We start from the raw sequence: 10,618 nt of genomic DNA, 5'->3' as shown, positions 1-10,618 counted from the left end.
TAAAAAAAAAAAAAAAAAAAAAAAAAGGATCAGAGCTGCATCGGCAGGGCCACGATAAACACATTTGGAAGAACACTCCTTGGAGTCTAGGCACGCAGAGAGGCCCAGGTAAGCCGAATTGCCTTCACCACAAAGCCACCATCATTTTCTGCCACCCCTGCACACATCCAGGACAGCACTCTGCTGGAAGCCAGAAACGCAGAGTCACGGGGCTGTGTCCCCCCAAAGACACAGCTGAAAACGATTGGCTTTGTTAATGGGAAGCGGCAGAACACTATGGCTGTTAAACTACACCGAGGTGGAAATAGGAACTCACCAAAATGAAACATATTTTCCAGGATCGCTGAGCCATACAGGGTCTTTCCTCAGGGTAGCTCAAGGAAGGGGCTTTGCACATGCTTCTGCATCCTGCATTTCTCCTCCTCATTCTCCCATGTAAAATGGATCACTGGGAGCAACCATGGCCCAGAAACTGTAAAGCCAAAAATCGGTGGGAGCATGTTTGAATTCCCCGAGAGGGGCTGTAGGACGACAACCCTTCCAGCACCCAAAACCGGCTGCCCCGTGACCTTTTCCCCAAGACCACCCAGAGAGAGGTGCAAAAAGAACCCACAAGTCCTGTCTGCCTCTGAACCACCGCTGCTCCCCAGGAAATCAGTCTTTTTCTCTTGTAAAGAACTCCTACAGTAATTGCCTTCATATCTCAAAGGTGTCTTACAGCCACAGAGGTGCAAATATTTATCCATACTTGGAATTGCAGAGTGAAGCCTAACTAAGTGTTCCCAGACACTTCAGCAATTGTTGTTTTAAGACCTGAACCATAGACACCTGGCTGGAATTAATCAGCAGATGTGAACAAGGAGGCAGAGCAAAGCCCTTATTAACCCTTCACACATCAATGTCAAGGTCACAGGGTGTTTCACTGGGGCAGCCTGTACCTAGATGTCAGCTGTCAACAGCCTGGGAATCCCAAAGCAAGGAATGTCCTCCACCGATCAGGGCACGAACTGGTAGCAAAATTTATCATGCTCCTGTCACCACTTGAAGACTTGCTGTGCTGAGGCACTCAATTGTGAGTAGCAGCAATAATAAATGTTTATTACTAGACAATAAAACACAAGAGCAAACCACCTTCTGTATGGGCTCTGTCTAAAATCAATAGTTTAAGCATCTTTTTAAGGGAAAGCATTCACTTTGCACCACGTGGTTGCAAGTAGTTCACATCATCAGCCGCTCCTCATCAGGATCAAAAATCCAAGCACAGACCTGGGAAACACCCACAGCCTCCCCCATTCCAGCTCCTCTCCAATGCACTGGCTGATCCCCCTCCCATGGTAGTCGACCAAGCCACACTGTCCCGATCTCAAGCCTCCAAAAAATACACAGCATCAATAACTTCTCCAAAACCACCGTCCTGGGAGGGTTGGGACAAGGCCATGCCCCTGTGACTCCAGCCAGGGTGAATTCCCTGGTACCCCCTATCCAAATGCCTTCATTCCCATCGGTTCCTTTCCAGGCAGGGACAAAAGTCAATGAAGCTAAGAAGAAATGTTGGCACAATGTTCTTTCTCCCCTGCGTGGGGGAAGGAGCTGGCCCACAATCAAATGCAACCTGAAACGAGAAGGCAGCTCCTCGGTGGCTGTGACGCTGGGTACCAGGACAAGCCCTGCTAAATGTGGCTCGATACAGAGCTGGAGCAAAGTGAGGTCCCAAGGCAGGACCCATCAACGCAACTGAGCAGGTTTCTGTGAGGTCTTCACACCTCCTCCATGGTGGAACAGGCTGTACTTTTATGTCCAGCTAAACCTCCCAGTGAGACGCCCAAGCCGAGGCACTGTGGTGTTTATCTCACTGCTAACCCATACAGACCCCGGGGGGGCCTGGCTGGTGCTGATAAACTACATCAAGATGAAAAGACAGACCACGTCTGCCCCAGCCCGCTTCGTTGCGAGACATCTGGTGATGGAAAGCTCACCTGCTTCGAAACGGAGCCGAGAGGTGGGCAGGTGTGAAGCCTTCCTCTGCAGCCAACGTGCCGCAGAGCTCACCCTGCCAACCCATCATGTGTGGCTTCCTTGGGGTGGGGGATATTTCTAAGCAGATTATAAACCTCTGCATGAAACCCACCAGTCAATCCATTTGAATTATCTTCCGTCCTCCCCACAAAGCGTGAGAGAGAAGATCTGTTTTCTCTGCTGCTGACCCATGACACCCCTCTGCTGCTAAGCAGTTCTGACTGTGGAAAGCGGAACTTCATGCAGAACAATAAAAAAAAAAAAAAAAAAACACTAAAAAGAATCCACAACCTTATATTTTAAAGCAGAGGAGAAAAACCTTCCTGGCTGTCTCACTGTAGGTGTTAGCCCATGGCCAGCTACAGAGAGCTGCATTCTTGACTGATGTTGGTTTTCATGGCCCATTTGCTTGTTTGCTTCCATTTCCCTTCCTTGACACTCCATGAGCTGGCAAACCGTAGAGACGGTTTTCTGTAAGCTTGCTGGCAGGCTGGGAGCCGTTTCATACGGAGGGTGAGAGCAGGGGAGGAGGGTGCAGGGACCAAGGGAAGGGGAGAAGCAGAAGAGCAAGGGCACAGTAGGGAGAGGGGAGGTCAGAGGATGAGTGCAAGGGAAGGTTTGGAGAGAAATTAATGACAAGGGGCTGAGCTGGGAAGAGGAAGCAGGTGGGATGGAGAAAGGGTCAGTCTCAGCCATCCATCTCCCTTCCCCCACACCTGCGCCTGAACAGGATCAGGCCCTTCTTCCCTTCTCGTTCAGTGCGGAGATGGAAACAGCTTGGGCTTCCTTTCCATCTATAGAGCAGGTCTGAAAAACAGCCTCACTGGTCCACAGCTCAGCCAGCAGCGGAGTCCAGCATCAGCTCCCTGGAGAGGCAGCTGGTGCCAAAGCAGCAGAAAATGAAAAACAAGAGTCAAGGTCCTCACAGGGACCACCCCACCAGGTCGGGCCATGGGCTCAGTTTCCCTCGTAGCCTCCCTTTAACAGCGACCATAAGAGGATGCCCGGAGACATGTAAGAACAAGGCAAACGTATAGGATACTACTCCAAGTCCTCTCCCCTGTCTCTAGCTGTTTCCAACTGAAAGGAACTCTTGAGCCAGCTGTACTTAGTAACCCCTCAGCAATTTCTCCTACATGCAATTGCCCAGTCTCCTCTCAAACCCATATAAACTTTTTAGTATCCACAGGCTCCTTTGACAACAAGGTCACGGGGCAAGATCCAGCGCTGTCTGTTGACATTGCTCCCTCCAGCTCGAGAGGACTCTCCTGCCTGTCGGTGAGGTCAGACAGCATCACATCCTCTGTTCTTCAGACCACGTAACCTTTGAGCAGCTGCCCAGGCCATCAGATGCTGCCTCCCTCTCCAGCCAGGCACTAGGAAATGAACAAAGACCACAAGAGTCATCCTGGAGAAGCTAAAAAAACAAGGAACTTCCAAAATCCGCATCCTGCTGCACTTGAACAAAGAAAGTCCCACCCGGCCAAGCAGGTGTGAATGCAGCCAAGGACCAGGATGCTTTTCACCATGGCTACCTCGACACTAAACAATCCACTCCCCAAGCCATGGCCAGCCCCAGTTCAGGGAAAAAAGGGAAAAAAAACCAAAAAGGCCGGTCACTGGACAGCACTGTTTATGCCTTTCTGCCTGTTTTTGTACCCAGGGAAGTCAAACAGGCAATCAGAGGAGGGATGATTTGCTGCTAATCACCAGGGAGGAGGGTGTGGGTGAAATTTTCCTGTTTATGAGATGTAAACAGGCCCTGCAGAGCAGGTCAGGCCATGTGATGCCCTCTTATCACGAGCCATTTCATTTGGCATAAACACCAGCCCCCAGGTCGGGGCCATAATCTCTCCCAGATGCTTTTGTCCATGGGCTTGATCTAAGGCTTCAGATGTGGGGTGGGGACTGAGGAAACCCCCGCCCGCTGCCCTCCCTCTCCAGCATCTCTTCTCCACCCCAAGACGTATTTCTCTGGCGCAGGAGGTGGGAGAGGGGTGCCCACAGGAGGTGGGCACTGCAGCCAGTGAGGCTTTGCCCAGCTGCAGAGCCTGGGGAGGGGGCTAAGCCCGGGGCTGCTGCCCTGAAGAGTCCCTTGGGATGCAGCCACAAGCCCTCAGCCTGTCAGGGAGTTTAACCCAACCTGTCAGTCAAGGTCTCCCTTTCTCAGGCTCCATCCCCATCGCAAATGAACTTATCTCACAAAGCCCAGTCTAAGGTGACAAGTGTTTATACAGGACTAACAAGCGTCTCCGTCCCCAGGGACACCAGGGATGGCTCAGGCGCCGAGGTGCAGGCACGCATGCTGTTTCCCTTGCCACAGGCAGGCTTGCAAGGAACTGCAGCCCAAGCACAGGGAGCAGCCTGGCGTGCTTTGGGCTCTGCTCCTGCATGGGGCAGGAGCTGCAGGTGCCTCTCCATCTGGGATGGCTGGTCCAGCAGCCAGGCTCTTGGCTCCTGTGCAAGAACCACACACCACCCTCCCAGGACCAACCACCAGGTCAGCAAGCAACCACAGGATGCTTGCCTTCATGGCTTAGCCATGCAAACCACCTCCTGAGAAAGAAAAGCACCGTCTCCTCATTAAATGCCTTAAATAGACCAGGATTTGCGTAGGAAAGTGCCAGCCTCTCCGTCAGGCCTCTCCATGCTACACCACAAATATCTCATGCAACTCTCTCCACCTCTCCGAGGAGCCCGGCCTTGGCTCTGCTGGATTCGCCTCCCTGAGCCTCTCTGGAGAGGCTCGAGAGCCACGCAGAGCAAGGGGGCCCGTAAGCAAACCCTGCGACGCTGGGTTGGGGCCACGCATTCCTGACAGCCGCCTCTGCCCACGCAGGGGCTCCTTCCAGCCAAGTCCTGAGGGCCCCATAACCTGGCAGCCTCCTCGGAGCAGACGTGCGCTACCCCATCCCACACAGCCCTGGCTGAGCTCTGCTACAAGGCGCTGCCTTCCATGGGGAACCTGCAGCCAGGGAGGAGCCGGCCTCCCCGCTCGCCCCCCTGCGTGTCCCCCCTGCCCCAGTGGGACCCAGCAGCACCAATCCCCCCCGTACCCCAGGTTGGCCCCAGCAACGTTGACCAAGACAACAGCTTCATAGGAGAGGAGGAAAGGTGCTGCCAGTGCGGGCTCAGTTGGGAATCATGATGCCTTTGGTTTCCAGAAATATTTGGGCACTTACCTCCCTTGTCTCCTGGGAGATGCATAACTTTACCAGTGCAGCTGGTGCCCACTTAAATGGATTCTGCCTTCTCCAAACTGCTCTCATGCCCTCAGGAGCTCCTGGGATTCATGCTCACTCATGCCTCTGGATTTCGAGCAGATCTGGGCTTTGCAAGAGCGTGTAGCAGCACCAATACCATCTGCAAAACAGCGCGCAGGAGGCAGCAGCGAGGAGAAAAAGCAGAGGCTCCCGCTGCTGCAGAGCCTGCACCCAGCACCCTCTGGTCCTCCAGAGGTCCCACCCCTTTGGACCAAACCCTCAGCAGTACCTGATCCCCCCACACCTGAGGCAAAGGGCCTGATGCTACAGGGATGGGCAGAGATGCAGGAGGCGCAGCAGGGGGTGCAGCGCAGCACCCAGCTTACCCCACACCGGGGCCCGAGCCGGCGCTTTCACTGGTGACGACTTTCAGCACTGCCACCCCCGCACTGGGAACTGCAGCAGTCGCCTTATAAAAACCTCAGCTGGAGAAGATGAACCTCCCAAGAGGAGCTGGCAGACTCTGCCAGGAGAGCGCGTAGGGGTTTCCACATTTGTGCCACAGCCTCCAGCTCTGCCAAGACTGAGCGGAGCTCGACAGCATCAGGCGGAGCGTGACCGTGCCCACGGCGAGACCGAGCTGCCCAACACACATCCCAGCGCTCCCCGTGCCGAGCGAAGGAGAATTCAGATTTACATCAACCACTGTCTTTCAACAGGAACGACTTCCATCCAACCCCCATTTCAAAGACCTACCAGATCCCAACGCTGCCCCTCCTCCCCCAGCCTCTCTTCTTGGATTCCTATAGGTGAAGCTTAGACCTGTGCAAATACCTGGTTTATCATTTAAAGATAAAATTAAAAATTTAGAAAGTGGAACATTTTTTCTCTTTAGGTCAACCCAGAATGAAACCTTCCTATTTTTCTCAGCAAAACACTTTTTTTTCCTTAAGTGGAGACAATTAAAACATCTTGTTCTCCCCAAAATAAAATGTTTCTCTGTTTTCAAATGCATGTTTGAAGGCACTTGCGGTCCCCCGCTTTTCTAATTAAAGGCAGGCAAATTTCAAATGGAGAATGTCACAGTGTAATAAAAAGTTAAAGCATTTAATTTCAAGCATATCTTAAACAAAGCCTGCAGATTTTCATCCCCAAAATACTCTTTTCTTTTTTTTTCACTTCAAACTTTGCTTCAAGTTGTAAATAATTTCAAAGGAACAAAAATAACTTTTATTTTCCCTACAAACGAATGTTTCATCTTAATTTCAGCCAGGCTAGCTTAAAGTGATTGGAGCCAGACTCTTCTCGGTGGTGCCCGGTAAACGGACAAGAGGCAAGAGCCATGAGCTGAAAGACAGGAAACTCCCTTTAAACAGAAGACAGTTATTGGATTTTTATTTTTTTTTACTGTAAGAGTGGTCAGACGCTGGAGCAGGTGGTGCAGATGGTTGTAGAGTCTCATCCTTAGAGATAATCAAACCCCAAGTGGACACAGCCCTGAGCAACCACCCCTGGCTGCTCTGGCTTGGAGCAGGCGGTTGGATCAGACCATCTCCAGAGGCGCCTTCCAGCTTCACCCATCCTCATTATGTCAGATTTTATCACCAACCCACCTGGCCATACATCCTCACCCTGGGCATTCCCAGGGATACACCAGCCCCACCAGCCCTGCCAAGTCTGACAGTCGAGCAGAGCTTCGTGATAATCCCAGGCTCCAGGTCCTGGGATTTTTGCAACCAAGCATTTGAAATAAAATGCACATTTCTTACCCTCATAAATGAAGAGAAAACCTGTAACCTCTACCTGACCTGTAAAGGAGGAAAAACAGAAGGCAGGTTTGTAAAAGAGAAAAACACAGAAAACCTCAGGCGTTTCAGAGGAGCCATCCTGCGAGCAGCTGGTCTGAACACGCCGCATTTCTGCAGACCTGACACCTCCTGCCGGCATCTTCCGTGTCCAGTAAGGTGTAAACTCTGAGGAGCTTCTCCCACAGTTCAAAACGTCCCGTGCCAATGTGGATTGTCTGAAATATCGTACGAGGTTTAGCTTGTGCTGGAGCATCGCGCTCATTAGGGGACCCATTCCTTTCCCATTTCATCAGACCTCAATAGCCCCACAGGCTTGAGCCCACCGTCCCCTTGCACTGAAAATGGGCACCCTCAGCACCCAGTGTGTGCTGGGCACCATCAGCATGTCACCACCATGCAACAGGCTTAATAAAAATGCCAATGACTTTGGGAAAATTTGGGAAATGCCCAAGCTTGTCAAAAAGGAGGGGAAAGAGAACAGCCTCTGGACATTTCTCATTTTTGAGTGTCTGGATCTGTCGTCATCTCCATGTAAAGACCCCTGACGGGGTCAGGGAACAGGAGTGTGCACGGAGAGAGAGGAGAGTATGGAAATCTCACACCCCATTTATCCCCTGGACCTCCCTCTCTGGGATGCTCTGCCAGCTTCAAACATTTTAACATCCTGGCCGTTAAGAAAGACATTTTAAACACCTTGAATTTCAACCAGACGCCCAGAACTACACAGACGTGTGTGCAAACGCTGCATGTGTGCAGCGTGCGAACAAGCCGTAGTCCTGGGGGGCGGAGATGGTGCTGAGCCCTCGGCTCCAGCAGCCTGTCCTGGCCAGAATTTGGGGAGGGTTTGCGTTTAGCCACCAGTAAAGCCCCAGAGCCCCAGTTCACCCAGTGCGTACCTCTTACTTCTCTGCTTTGCAAAGGTCCTTGCTCCAGCGGCAGCACCTTTGCAATATCGGCTTTTGGAAACAGCATCTCAGCCCGTCTTTAAAGCGCCAGCAGGCGCAGGCTGGGGCTGGCAGCACCTTTTCCGGTTTTCCCTTCGGAGAAAGGCCCCGGGAGGCTGCCAGGTGCTGGCCCCAGCCATCTCCTGGTGCAAAGTGACCTCTGCAGCCCGTTCCCTGCAGCTCAGCCCCAGCACGGGATTCCCGCGGGCGGGGGGGATCCACCGCCCCCCCGTGGCAGATCCCAGATCAGGCTTCTGCCTGCGACCCACCAGTGCACGGGAAACAGTCGGATTCGTTGCGGTAACAGCAGCACTTTGGAACAAACCAGTAATTTCAGTCACGGGTTCATACAGGTAGGAAATTAATCTGGAGCCTCCGGGCTGCTGGTGACCTGCGGGATTGCAGAAAGTCCCCATCAGCACAAGCTCTTGCTGCCTAAAAATAAGCATCAAGTTCAAGAAAATAAAAGGAAGATGCTCACATTAGAGTCGGTGTCTTTCCAAAAGTGACACACCGTCCTTTTCTCCAACTCATGTGAGTATTTGGCTCACAGATTGAAAAAAAAACCCACTATCAACAGAAAAACACCTTATTCCAGGTGAGAGGAGCATGTGGAGATAGGCAAAAGGAGGGAAGAGGGTAGAAGGTGCTTAGGAAAACAGCCAGCACCAGGCAGGACCTGATCCTGCACAACCCATTCCCCTGCCTTGCTGCCGCCTCCTCCAAACTGGCAGGACCTGGGCTCAGCGCCGGAGAATTCCCAGAGGAACCGCAGTGCTGGAAAACCAACTTGGTGCAGTGTCCACTTCATACAGCCCAGAATACTTAAAGAAAACAGAGTCCCAACAAAACCTGGGAAGCAGAGGTGGGCTCACCCAGCCCATCAGTGAGCGGGTTGCCCCCATGGGTGCTGGGGCTGGGGAGCAGCACCCCGGCCCCCAGCCCTGGAGCCGCAGCCGGTAGGTGGCATTCACATGCTGCCGTATGTCATCGTGTGCTCCCGGGCTTCAGCTGCCTTGGAAAACACGAGAACTATTCTCATATAAAAATGAAGGTAAAAGGCAAATATTCACCTTAGCCAGGGATGGCCCTGTGGACTTTGACAATTAACTTTGGAGCCATCAAAAGTTACAGACTTCCTGGCATCTCCTTCTGTCTCCACGAATCTCCTGTTTCTAATACATAGCACACACAAAGAAATACAATGCATCCCTAAAGCATCCATAAGTATCTTGTGTATCCTGGACCTCAGGGATGCCCAGAATGTGAGATGCAAGCCAGGGATACCCCACCTCAAGGCTGACCGTACACGTGGCTAGGAGCTGCCAGTGTTTGGCTAGCACTGATGTGTGTTGTTTGCTTTATGGTGACATCCACTGGATTGAGGAAATACTGTCCTCAGCACCTCATCCTGCAGGAGCCGCTCATCCTAAAAGAACAGCAATGTCTGCAGAAAGCTACGGCACTTGGGTTTGTAAGGGCTGGGCACACGCCACCTCCCCATTGAGGTACCGGCGCACGTCTGTGTGGGTTCTGGGCATCTAGTTGAAATTTAAGGTGTTTAAAATGTCTTTCTTAACAGCCAGGGTGTTAAAATGTTTGAGGCTGGCAGAGTATCCCAGAGAGGGAGGTCCAGGGGATAAATGGGGTGTGAGATTTCCATACTCTCCTCTCTCTCCGTGCACACTCCTGTTCCCTGACCTTGTCAGGGGTCTTTACGTGGAGATGACGACAGACCCAGACACTCTCCAAAAGCCCAGATGAGAAATATCCAGAGGCGGTTGCCAGCATGTGGGACATGTGAGCACCCAGCAAGGACGTACGGTTACAGGAGGAGGATGGAATGGGTGAAGTGATGGGAGAAGCATGGTGTGGCCCAGCCCGGAGTGAGCCTTGTGAAACTGTGACTTGACTTGTCAGCACAGCACATCAGCCCTTCTCCTGAGCCCGCAAGCTTCAGCTGGCACTGCTGGAGAGCCCTTGCACCGTGCCGAGACTGCACGAGAGGGCTGCATGACAGCCAGGACCAAGACAGGACTCCACTCTTACCATAACAGAAAGAGGGGTGCAATAGGTAGACTCCGGCTTCCAGCACACAGCACTCCACCACCTCCCCACCTGCCTTGACCCCCAGATCACCGCAGCTCCTCTTCCCACTGAGCAGCCCTGAAAAGAAAAATCAAATGCATCATTAGCAGAGAGTAACAGGAAAATCCCAGGGCAGCAGGCACAGGCTGACTTCACAGTCCTGCTCTGTCAGTGATATAATCGATGTCCTCCCTCTGACCATTTCTGCTATGACTCAGAAGACAAACCCTCACTCTTCCTTCACTGGTGTAGCTAAAGCCAGAGCTACCTTCATCTTTGCACGGCACCAAGCATGCTGGCCGCTCGATGCACACGAGGGGGACTTGTGACTGCAGACATCATCAAACTAACTCTGCCTCTAGCAGAGGCTCTGGCCTGAGCTGGAGGGGAGGCTGCTTGCTGGAGCTCAGGAATCAGAAGCAGGCGTGGGAGCCCGAGGCTGGAGCAGGTGAAAAATCACTGCTTCTTCATTCACTTCTAGGTTTGCAAAGGAACCAAGCAAAGGTGTCAGGCTTTGATGCAGTTGCAGACGCCCTGGAAGCAAGGAACAGGAGTTGAT

This window comes from Falco naumanni, chromosome 4, assembly GCF_017639655.2.
Source record: "Falco naumanni isolate bFalNau1 chromosome 4, bFalNau1.pat, whole genome shotgun sequence".
In the NCBI taxonomy this organism is placed as follows: Eukaryota; Metazoa; Chordata; class Aves; order Falconiformes; family Falconidae; genus Falco; species Falco naumanni.
The sequence above is the reverse complement of the archived record's forward strand: the minus strand, read 5'-3'. Positions refer to the sequence as shown.